The following is a 13,152-nucleotide window of genomic DNA, read 5'->3' as shown; positions in this document are numbered from 1 at the left end:
GCAATTGGATGGCTTAGAACTTCTCCAACCAATTCTCAAGCAACAATGCCAACCCCACAGTCAGAAATAAGCAAAAGGCTATTGGACATGTTAAACTTGCAGGATAAAAGCAATTTCAGAACTGATTATCTCAGCTACAGTTGGGAGAACATACAAAATCTTGTAATGTAAAGAAGAAAGACAACTGTAAAGATGAAGGTTGCTTGTGCTTAAGCTACTATTAATATTCTCATTATAACACTGCCCTGTTTGTAAATTTTTATTCTTCAATTTCTCATCTCTCATTTTTCCTCATGTTCTCTCTGTGCACACTAAAATTTTTCGGCAACATTATTTTTACCACTTTGTCCATTTTTAAATTATTTCACAAGATACTTAATATCATACTCATTTCTGAAGACAATCACTTTGCTTCAGCACTGCTTAACAATGTTGTTAATGACTTTTGTTCAGGTACTGTCCTCATTAACTGCCCCTCAAAAACCCACTAAGTTTTTCATGGCAAATCAATTTTTAATTGTCTTTCCTTTCTTAACCTTTTAACTTTATTAATCATCTTCTAGCTTTGACCTATCCTCTTCTATTACAATTTTTAAACATATTTATAGTACTGTTACAAAAACCATTGAGATAATGGGTCTAATGCAGGCAAATGGGATAGACATCACAATAGGCATGGGTGAGGTGGGCAGAAGGAGCCCAATTCTGTATTACACATTTCTATGATAACACTGTATTCCTACCACTTGGGTTCTACCCTACCCAAATCAGAACCTCTTTTGGTGAAAGACAAATAAGTACCTCTGAAATCTACTATAAGCCAACAGACTCTCACAGCTACCTGGACTATTCCTCTTCCCACCCTGTCTCTTGCAAAAATGCCATCCCCTTCTCACTATTCCTCCATCTCCGCCGCATCTGCTCTCAGGATGAGGCTTTTCATTCCAGGACGAAGGAGGTGTCTTCCTTTTTTTAAACAAAGGGGCTTCCCTTCTTCCACCATCAACTCTGCTCTCAAATGCATCTCTCCCATTTCCCGCACATCTGCCCTCACCCCATCCGCCCACCACCCCACTCGGGATAGGGTTCCCCTTGTCCTCACCTACCAACCCAACCAGCCTCCAGGTTCAACGTATAATTCTCCGTAACTTTCGCCACCTCCGACGGGATCCCACTAACAAGCACATCTTTCTCTCCCTCCCTTTCTGCATTCCACAAGGATCACTCCCTACCCGACTCCCTTGTCCACTCGTTCCCCCCCCATCCCTTCCCACCGATCTCTCTCCTGGCACTTATCCTTGTAAACGGAACAAGTGCTACACCTGCCCTTACACTTCCTATCTCACCACCATTCAGGGCCCCAGACAGTCCTTCCAGGTGAGGCGACACTTCACCTGTGAGTTGACTGGTGTGGTATACTGCGTCCGGTGCTCCCGGTGTGGCCTCTTATATATTGGTGAGACCCGATGCAGACTGGGAGACCGTTTTGCTGAACACCTCCGCTCAGTCCGCCAGAGAAAGCAGGGTCTCCCAGTGGCCACACATTTTAATTCCATGTCCCATTCCCATTCAGATATGTTTATCCATGACCTCCTCTACTGTCAAGATGAAGCCACACTCAGGTTGGAGGAACAACACCTTATATACTGGCTGGGTAGCCTCCAACCTGATGGCACGAACACTGACTTCTCTAACTTCCGTTAGTGCCCCTCCTCCCCTTCTTACCCCATCCCTGACATATTTAGTTGTTTTTTTCTCTCTCTCTGCCCATTCTCCATCTTCCTCTAGTGCTCCCCCCCCCTTTTCTTTTTCCCTAGGCCTCCTGTCCCATGATCCTTTCCCTTCTCCAGCTCTATATCCCTTTTGCCAATCACCTTTCCAGCTCTTAGCTTCATCCCACCCCCTCTGGTCTTCTCCTATCATTTTGCATTTCCCCCTCCCCCTCCTACTTTCAAATCTCTTAGTATCTTTCCTTTCAGTTAGTCCTGACGAAGGGTCTCAGCCCGAAACGTCGACAGCGCTTCTCCCTATAAATGCTGCCTGGCCTGCTGTGTTCCACCAGCATTTTGTGTGTGTTGTCTGAATTTCCAGCATCTGCAGATTTCCTCGTGTTTGCTCTGAAATAATTACTGCATTTATCCTCTGTTCTTGACAATATTCAAAAGAAATTAAAGGAAAATCTAACATCTGTTTAGGGTCTTTCACATCCTCAAATGTCCAGTATTGGATCACTCTTATTCCTCATCAAATGCTGCTATTAATATATCATCCATTAACTCTGGATAGTATCTACATGTATGAATGATTAAAATTGGTTCCAGTTCACCAGTCTGATTTTTAATGCCATGTCCAACTAGTTGACAATAAATGAATCAGATTTCCAAAACACCAAAATAATAAAAAAAATCAAAGGCAATGTTTTAGGTTCCCAAAAATTAACATTACATAAGGTACCAACATTAATATAGATAAATGGTCCCAAAATGGACCTTTAAAAAAAAATGGAACAAAACTTTGAGCTAAAGTCAAAGAATGAATTTAGCTCCCTTAAACTTGATTGAAAGGTCCTAAAGAAGGAAAGAGAATGAATGCATGAAATAAGTATACAAGGAATGGAGAATTGTAAATGGGTGCTTCTTAACTGAAAGGTTGAAGATTGTTTAATAGAGAGGGAATTTAGTTTTGAAAGTTCTAAATTTGTTGTATTGAGACTGGAAGGTCATGTAATTACAAAAAAGTAGGGCTGATAGGGGTAGCATTTATTTCAAGGATGGGATATGGCAATAGAATTTCATAAAGGTATGGGATTTGGGTGAGCATTAAAAACTTGATTAAGAGAGGACAGTATGATGAAGATGGAACTGAAGCCCTAATAGGCAAAGATAAGAACTGAGTTGACAGACTCCTCTAATGGAGGGAAAAATAGCAATCAAAAACTCCCACTGTTAATACGCCTTTGTGAGTATTGCATTTCTGCCTTAAAGAGCAGGTGAGGATTGGAATGGAATCAATAGCAAGAAAAATGAATACCTTTAGATGACTTCTTTGAATATCTAACATGACGAAGAGAAGGTCAAGAAATTTTCTTTGCAAGTCACCAGTGTATAATCCATCCAAACAGACCTTTAATGTTTTTGTCGGTTTCTTAAATTTAAACAATCACACTCAAAAGCTATTGGCAGATCAGCTTTTTAGAATTATGCTCCTAAACTGTGGAATTCAGTACCTAAAACTATAAGGGATGCAAATTCAGTTGACATTTTTAAAACACCAGCTCAAAACCTATTGATTTAACCTTGCTTTTAACTACATTTCTGTCTTTTATGTTATTTTTAATTGTATTTTCATGTTCACACTTTTGTAAAGCACTTTAACTACATCATCTGTATGAAAAGTGCTCTAAGTTACTATTATTATTACTACTAGATTTTGTTTAAATTCTACAAACACACAAGCATTCAACAGGGCATTTATCTGAACACATGCAAAATTGACTAACTGCATTGAAATACAGCAGACTGCTTTTGCCTTCTGAAGAAAATGTGTAAACACAGCCATCACAGACCAAATCTGATGATCACTCTTAGTTGGTTTGACTCAGATGTGTACTTGTTTCTGGTATTATACCAAGGAACTTGCAGCAGCTTGACTATTTCATGACCATTGAAAGGTAGCTGACATAGTACCAAAATAAGGAGTAAACTTTCCAGCATACCTCAGCATCAGTTGTCCTACCGTGAGCATTTTTAGACCATAAGATATAGGAGTAGAATTAGGCCATTTGGCCCATCAAGTCTGCTCTGCATTTCATCATGGCTGATCCATTTTTCCCCTCGGCCCCAATTTCTTGCCTTCCTCCCAATATCGCTTCATGTCCTGACCAATCTAGAATCTATCAACCCCTGTCTTAAATATACATGAAGACCTGGCCTCCACAGCTGCCCGTGGCAACAAATTCCACAGATTCACCACTCTCCGGCTAAAGAAATTCCTCCTCATCGTTCTAAAAGCACTGTCCTCTATTCTGAGGCTGTGTCCTTTGGTCTTAGACACTCCCAACATAGGAAATATCCTCTCCACATCCACTCCATCAAGGGCTTTCACCATTCGCTAGGTTCCAACAAGGTCACCCCCATTCTTCTGAATTCTAGTGAATACAGGCCCAAAGCTGTCAAGCACTCTTCACACATTGGGCATCAAGTCAGCACACTAAATATTTCAGATTAGATACACAAAACTACTCCATCTGAGGTCACCTTAGTATTGTTATTGTGTTGCCTTTAAGGCATTTGTTTAGTTTATTATATTTTCGCTTTAGTAATTCTTTTGTTATCGTTTTCTAGTTAAAGTTAAGGTTGTTTAAAGTAAATTCGTTGTCTGTGATATATCGTGGCATGCGACGACGTCACCCCGGTTTCGTTGTGTGTTGTGGGAAAACACCGGTTTGGAGAAACGGGAAGGAGGGTGCTTGTGTGTGTGCAGGATTAGCTCGAGAAAAGTTTTCTTTCTACGCACTAGAAACATTAGAGAAGCAACGCCGTAAGTTCATAAGATAATCGATATGTTGAATTAAAAATGTTAACGCTGTTTCTGTTAAAAGTAATGATGATTGATAAAGTTTATGTTTTTTGTTATTTAAAGAGTTGCGGATAGTTTGTGTTGATGTATTTAAAGCCAGTCAATGGCATAGGTAGATTCTGACTGTATGTTGCACTTTAATGTAATATAGTTGTTGTAGTTTTACTTTTGCAAGTATTTATGATGTAAATGTGTGTCAAGAAGGAAACAAATACTGTATATATTTTGTATTGTTTTATCAACAGTTTTCACCATAGGTTAATGTGGAACAGTGAACAGTAAATGGTTGATCTTACTGGGACCGCCTCATTGACTGGTTTATGCTTGGTGTTTAGTTCAGAGTTCTTTTACACCTGTGCGAGAACACTACAGTTGTATTTGTTCTCCAGTCAGTTCAAATTGTTCTTCCTTAAAACACTGACCCTCTTTGTCCCCTTGACATCAGCCTGTACCAAGCTTAATTGTGTGTAAAGACAATGATGCAGTAGTTGTCTGTTAAAATGAAGTACTGAAGAACTGAATTGTATAGATTTTAAAAAAATAGTTTGCCAGTAACTGATTCATCAGGTAGCTTGTTCAATTTTGGAATGTTTACTTGTTCAGGGTTTCTTTTAATGCATGTACAGATCTCTCTGGTGTCTCGCTGGATGGCATAGCTGAAAGAAATGCTTATTCACAGTTACAATCACCTGATCCAATCTAGACCTCTAGTGCTACAAGAGACTGCAAATTCTATAATAGGGAGCAACAAGCAAACTGCTGGAAAACTCAGCACATCAGGCAGTACCTGTGGAGGCAAATGCACGGTCAGCATTTTGGGTCTTGACCCAAAACGTTATCTGTCCCACTGCCTCCACTGATGCTGTCTGCCCTTTTCAGTTCCTGCAGCACGTCTGTCCCTGGGTATTCTCTGTGTATAATTTGCACATTCTCCTATGACTGCGTGGATGCTCTAGTTTCCTTCCATATCCCAAAGACATGCAAATTGACAGGTTCATTGGTTACTGTAAACTGCTAGTATGTAGGATAATGTAGGAATAATGTAAAGGGGTGCTTGATAGTCAGCACAAAGTTGGTGTGCTGAAGGGCTTGTTGTCACTCTATATAACTCTAGGATGAGCTACGAATAAAAATCTCAAGGAAATGCAAAGTGACTCCACACATAAATTCAGTCAATAATTCATGCCTAACAAAGATGCATCTCAACTCCTCCAAAGCTTATTGTGCTCTCATACAAACAACCTGCATATCTGACATCAGTCTATCTTGAGTACAGTACATATTGATGAATATAAGCAAATCATCAGCATTGTTTGCCATAAGGCTAAATAATTAAACTCCACATTATAGAAATTCTTCCCATCATGGAACCGTTTGGAAACTAGGTAACGTACACCTATTAGGTTCCCATCAATCAGGACAGTGATTCATTTGGTCATGTTGTCTAGCACAATGGTTGCCTGTGGTAACAAATGTGTCACTTCTAGTTAGCTGTAAATATTATATCAGCCTTTTTCAACCTTTTTACCGTGGAGAAACCCCAGATATACTTTTAAGGTCTCAGGGAAACCCTGCAAAAAATATTATTATAGCTACAGCTCTGATACATTAGCGTGATCACTAAGTTGTAGAAATAGTAATCCAAAATTATTGTTAATGCTCTTCTAAGTACAGAATGAATTTTTAGCCAACCTTTCTTTTAAAAAAAAAGTACAGGTAGTTAAGTTTAACTTACCTTTCTTGATATTAATCTTTCTTTTTCATAAATTTTAAAAAGTCAAAAGACAAACATAATAAATTTCTGTTATATAACTGGCTTAAATCAAAATGGGATTTAATTTTTCTAAAGGTAGGCACAGTAGATTTAAGTAGCTGTTATAAATTGATTTAAATTCATGCCATTTACAACCTAAAAATTTATTGACAATGTTGAAGTTATGTTACTAAAATTCATAAGCCAAAGCAATATGAATAAAAATATAGCTTAAGATACAATTTTTTACAAGACTTTGTATAAAAGTTGCACAAAGTTCAAAAAACTATGTTTATTTTTTTAAAATCATGATCTCTCGCGGAACCCGGTTGAGAAACCCTGCTTTTTGCAAAGGAGCAGAAATTCATTTCCTTTGCAGCGATATTCCACTGCAACTCCTGCTTGTTGTCAAAAGTTACATTTTAAAAAGTCCTGCTCTACTTCCCTTCTTTGAATGCAAGCAGCGTTAGGCCCTTTTAGGTCTGTGACTGCTAAAATACACAAGAGTGACTCATATAATTTATGATCACATGATATGATTAACATTTCTGGACTAAAGTTTTAGGAACTGCCCTTTGACTGCTAGCTACCATTCCATTTGCGGCATTCCTTGGGACTTGCAATTGATAGATAATGCAGGACTGTAACTTTTTGTGAATTAACAACCTTGACTAGATTTGTTCTGTTTCTCAAACTACACATGCACAATCCAAAATAGGTTTTTCATTACTACTGTGTAATCACTTACGACTTCTCCCATATGGCTGGTACTGGAGGGTGTGAATGATGACGATAGTTTGGGACTGATAGCCTTTCACAGCAGAGAAGACAAACCAATAACATGTGCAAAAAATTTGATGGCACAGAGCATGCAGAGCAGCCCCTGAATTCCTTAAACCCAACTCTTAATAAAAAAGATACATAATCGTTAGCTGTACTGGAGTAGCAATTTTTTTTACAACCCAAGAACACAGAGACCTTCTCACAGAAACGTCTTATGCCAGCTTGATGGTTGTAAGGAGCATGTGGCATTGTATAACGCTTTCTGTATTCCTCATAGACCTGGAGTACACATCAGTATTTAGATAGTAAATGGTTATAACAACAATGCTATTTAGAAATTACGTTAATTTTCAATTCTTTATCAAAGATTAAAGATTTTGAACAGGCTTTCTAAAATACATTATAGATTTATTAACAGCAAAACAATACATGTAAATAAGCAATAGGTCTCATTTTTTTCCTTTAAAAAGTACATAATTATTGTTAATAAATAATTAATTGATGGTAACCTCTGCTCAAAATTACATCGGCACATGAGAGAATTTTTTAGATTATTATTGCTCTGCCCATCACAGAGACTTAGTTCAGAGCGGTACAGGAATGGGTGCTCAATGTTCCAGGGTTTCAATATTTTAGGAAAGATTGGGGGGGGGGGGGAGAAGAGTGTGGGGTTACACTACTAATCATGGACAGCATCACACGCACTCAGAGAGGACATAATGGAAGGCTTGCCCACTGAGTCTATATGGGTAGAACTCAAAAATAGGAAGGGTGTAATCATACTGATGGGATTGAACTTTGGATGGTGAGAGAGGTGATGAATTTAGTCAACAAGAAAAAGAGAAGTATGCAAAGCTTAGGAAGCTAGAATCAAATAGAGCCCTTGAGGATTTCAAAAAAAACCAGAACTGAAGACAGGAATTAAGAAAGCCAGGAGAGGCCATGAAAAGTTCTTGGCAGGAGGATTAAAAAGAATTCCAAGACTATCTATAGGATAACCAGAGAGTGGGTGGGACCACTCAAGGATAAAGGGGAGAATACTTGCTTGGATACAAAGGACGTGGGCTAAGTCTTTAATGAGCACTTTACATCATGAAGGATGTAGAGGATAAAGAGATCAGTGCAGAGTATTAATATGCTATGGCATTTTGAAGTAAAGGAGGAGGTAGTGTTAGTTCTCTTAAAGAGTATTAAGGTGGATTAAGTCCCCAGGGCCTGATGGGATATAACCAGGTTATTGGGAGAGGTAAATGAAGACATCATTGGGGGCCTTGACCAATATATATCCTCTCTAGCCACAGGCAAAGGTTCAAGAGGTCTAGCTAGTAAGGAACTGTTCAAGAACAAAACCATGGATAATCCTGGAGAATACAGATTGGTGGGTCTCACATCAGTGGTAGGGAAGCTATTGGAGCAGATTCTTAGTGATAAGATTTATGATCATTTGGAAAGCCATGGCCCAATTAGGGAGAGCAAATCTTGTTTTACTAATTTGTTAGAGATTTTTGATGAGATGACAAGTGTGGTTGATGAAGACAGAGCTGTGGATGTTGTCTACGTAGATTTTAGTAAGGCATTTGACAGGTCTCTCATGGGAGGTTCATCCAGAAGATTAAAATGCATGGGATCCATGGTGAATTATCCACTTGGATTCAGAACCAGCTTGCCCAGAGAAGACACAGGATGGTAGTCAAAGGGACTTATTCTAGCTGGAGGTCTGTAATTAGTGGTGTTCTACAAGGATCTGTATTGGGATCTCTGTTGTTTGTGATGTATATAGATGATCCGGATGAAAAAGTAGACGGGTGGGTAAGTTTGCAGATGATATAAACATTGGTGGTATACAAAAATATAGTGGAGTATAGATCAGTTGTATATAAGGGGAGAAAAATGGCAGGTGGAGTTTAACTTGGCCAAATATGAAGTGTTGCACCTTGGTAGGTCAGATATAAAGAGACAGGATGCTGTTAAGGTCTAGGCAGATTTTTATATACACAGGGTGGTGATTACATGTTAAAGGAAGTGATATTTAATAGACATTTGGAAAGGTTAAGAGAAATATTGGCTAAATGCAAGCTAGTGGGACTACCTTAGGAAGGCTACTTGGTTAACGTGGACATGCCGGGCCGGAGAGCCTATTTCCGTATCGTATAACTCTCTGACTATTGTGACTATTGAAATATATCCTAAAGTCAACTTTGGATACAGCTGGGGGTTTGGCAATTTCTACTTATTGTTCTTGGCATTTGTCAATTTCCAAAGGACGCAACATTTAAGCAAAAAATTAGAAAAGGGATGCCACATGTAAAAACTATAGCTGCATTCAACACAGCCTTAGAATGTTGATAAAAAGTTATAAATAGTTAAAATATATCTATACAAGTTTCTGAAGAAGTATTTTATCAACAATTAAATCTTAAATTAACACAATAAAAATATACGTTATGTACCCTTTCGGGGTAGACACCAATTAAAACATACAAAACCCTCATCCTGTCGGGGTCACCTATTGCATCTGGTGTGGCCTCCCCAGCTTCGGTGAAACCAGATGTAGTTTGGGGGACCGTCTCATTTAGCATCTTCGTTCCAGTATGCCACAAAAGACAGGATCTCATTTTAATTCCACTTCCTATTCCCATTGCATATGTCTGTTCATGGTCTCCTTTACTGCCACAATAGAAGCTGTACACCGGTCAGAGGAGCAACACTTGATATTTTGTTTGGGTAGCCTCACACCTGGTGGCATGAATATTGATTTCTTTCATTTCCAGCTATTTCTCTCCCTTCCTCCTTCTCCTATCACACATTACCTCCCTTTTGTGTCCCTCCTCATTCTCTTTCTTCCATGCTCCAATGTCTTCTCCTTTTAGATTCTCTCTTCTTCAACCCGTTATCTCTTCCACTTATCATCTCCCAGTTTTTAACTTCAACCTCCACTCACCCCCCCTCCCCCAAAGCTGGTTTCACACATTACCTATCATACTTGTACTCCTTACCCTCCCCCACCTTCTCATTTTGGCTTCTGCTCCCTTCATTTCCAGTCCTGATGAAAGGCCACAGCTTGAAACGTTGACTTTCATGCTCCTTCATCTTAATTATTAATATGCTTCCCATCTTTGGTAGTTATTATCAGTGGCATTCCTGATGTTTCTCAGTGTTTGGGGGCTTGTGAATGATGAGTAAGGTTTTGTTGTCCAGGTAATTTCTTTTACAATATTGTTTGATATGAAGCAATTTTGAAAAAGCAGCACTGTTATCTTGGCTTTTTAAATCAGATCTCCAAATACTGCAGAAGTGTAATGTAAATAACTCTTTACAGCCCATGAGCTCTCAAGATCTCCAAGTAGTAAATCAAGAAAGGTTTAAGCTCTCAGTCACCCATGAAGAGAAGACACCATTCAGCTGCTCTATTCTCTATATACACATGACTGTGTGGCTAGACATTGTTCAAATACCATCTACAAATTTGCTGACGATACAACCATTGTTGGTAGAATCTCAAGTGGTGACGAGACAGCGTAGAGGAGTGAGATATGCCAACTAGTGGAGTGGTGCCGTAGCAACACCCTGGCACTCACCATCAGTAAGATGAAAGAACTGATTGTGGACTTCAGGAAGGGTAAGATGAAGGAACACACACCAATCCTCAGAGGGATCAGAAGTGGAGAGAGTAAGCAGCTTCAAATTCCTGGGTGTCAAGATCTCGGAGGATCTAACCTGGTCCCAACATATCGATGTAGTTATAAACAAGGCAAGACAGTGGCTATACTTTATTAGGAGTTTAAAGAGATTTGGCATGTCAACAAATACACTCAAAAACTTCTATAGTTGTACCTTGGAAAGCATTCTGACAGGCTGCATCACTGTCTGGTATGGAGGGGCTACTGCAGAGGACCAAAAGAAGCTGCAGAAGGTTGTAAATCTAGTCAGCTCCATCTTGGGCACTAGCCTACTAAGTACCCAGGACACCTGTAGGGAGCAATGTCTCAGAAAGGCAGCGTCCATTATTAAGGACCTCCAGCACCCAGGGCATGCCCTCTTCTCACTGTTACCATCACGTAGGAGGTACAGAAGCCTGAAAGCACACACTCAGCGATTCAGGAAGAGCTTCTTCTCTCAGCCATCTGATTTCTAAATGGACATTGAACCTTTGGACACTACCTCACCTTTTTTTAATATACAGTGTTCCTGTTTTTGCACATTTTTAAAAGTTATTCAATATACGCAATTGATTTACTTGTTTATGTATTATTATTATTTTTTAATTTTTTTTCTCTCTGCTAGATTACATATTGCACTAAACTGCTGCTGCTAACAAATTTCACGTCACATGCCAGTAATAATAAACCTGATTATGAGCTTTCGTAAAATTTTCTGCAGAACAGTAGCCACATGCAATATTGTAGCTGTATATAAATTAGCCTTGATTGCATAATTTGAAAATTACTTTGAGAAAGATGATTAATTTTTCTCCAATGTTCCTTCATGACTTACTAATACAGTCTAATTTCTCTAGATCAAGTTCTATGCTACACACTGTTGACTGACCTCTAACACCACATGCCTAAACTATTTGCTCTTAATTAAACACCTCTAGAGGTCAACAGTCAATTATCTCAACAGGTTTCTTTGGATGAGTAAATTGTCTATCTAAACAACAGTGTGTTTCAAAGGAACTATTAGTCAATTATATAACAATCTTTGTTGACTTATCTATACTACTCAGGATTTCAATTGCGTCTTTGTTATTAATTTTGATATAATCTCTTTTTCTGTCCTCTAAATTAAGGATTAACTTTGCCATTGACAGTCCTAAGGTCGGCTGTGAAAAGAGGGTTGGGCATGGGACTAGCAGCCCCATTCTGTAAAAACCCAGAGCAAAAGAAATGCCAACGGGCTCCAATAACTTCATCCCTGGGAGAGGAAGGAAACTGACACCAAGAAGATGGGCTATACCTGGGGACAACTTGAAAGACCGGCACCAGACAGAGGATTCTGGAGAGCTGCTGTCAACAGCCTATACCCGGTAAGGGTGATGGGCTCAAATAAATTAAGAATTGTGCTTAATAGCAAAAAAAGGCTTCATAAATTAAAGATATATAGCCAGAAGAGTCAACTATATTGCAATGATAAACAATTGCAAATAAGTCAAGAAATATCTATAAAAATTGCAGAAGAACCTTGAACAAAGATTTTATTGTTAACTAACAGCAAAGGACTCACCACACGTGGCACTTACATCACTCTTTTACATGATACCTCAGAAATACAGTTGCAAGAAAAAGTTTATGAATTCTTTGCAATTACCTGATTTTCTGCATTAGTTACTCATAAAGCGTGGTCTGATCTTCATCCAAGTCACAATAAAAGACAAATACAATCTGCCTAAACTAATAACACACAAACTATAAGAACACAAAATGCTGGCAGAACTCAGCAGGCTGTCTCCAGAGATAGAAACAGAGATATCTAAAAAGGGGAGGGAGGATTCGGAAATAGACCAAGTGAATTTGAGGGCGGGGTGAAAGTTGGAGGCGAAGTTAATGAAGTCGACGAGCTCAGCATGTGTGCAGGAAGCAGCGCCGATGCAGTCGTCAATATAACGCAAGAAAAGAGGAGGACAGATACCGGTGCAGGCTTGGAACATAGATTGCTCCACATGGCCGACAAAAAGGCAGGCATAGCTAGGACCCATGCAGGTGCCCATGGCTACACCTTTAGTTTGGAGGAAGTGGGAGGAGTACAGATCCAACATATAATCCTCTGTAACTTCCGCCTACATGATCCCACCACCAGTCACATCTTCCCCTCCCCCCCCACTCTCGGCTTTCCGCAGGGATCGCTCCCTACTCGACTCCCTTGTCTATTCATCCCCCCCCCCCCCACCGACCTCCCTCTGGCACTCATCCCTGCAAATGGAAGAAGTGCTACACCTGCCCCCACACTTCTTCCCTCACCACCATCCCAGGCCCCAGACAGTCCTTTCAGCTGAGGCACCACTTCACCTGTGAGTCAACTGCAGTGATATGCTGTATCCA

The 13,152-nt window shown here is 39.5% G+C and overlaps 1 protein-coding gene across 7 annotated transcripts in view; it reads right to left on the bottom strand.

Moving 5' to 3' along the window:
- ranbp3b (RAN binding protein 3b) overlaps positions 1 to 13,152 on the bottom strand; it is a 319,866-nt gene that overhangs the window by 36,966 nt on the left and 269,748 nt on the right. The gene's annotated exons all lie outside the window — the stretch shown is intronic.

This window comes from Hypanus sabinus, chromosome 16 (genome assembly GCF_030144855.1).
Source record: "Hypanus sabinus isolate sHypSab1 chromosome 16, sHypSab1.hap1, whole genome shotgun sequence".
In the NCBI taxonomy this organism is placed as follows: Eukaryota; Metazoa; Chordata; class Chondrichthyes; order Myliobatiformes; family Dasyatidae; genus Hypanus; species Hypanus sabinus.
The sequence above is the reverse complement of the archived record's forward strand: the minus strand, read 5'-3'. Positions and strand labels throughout refer to the sequence as shown.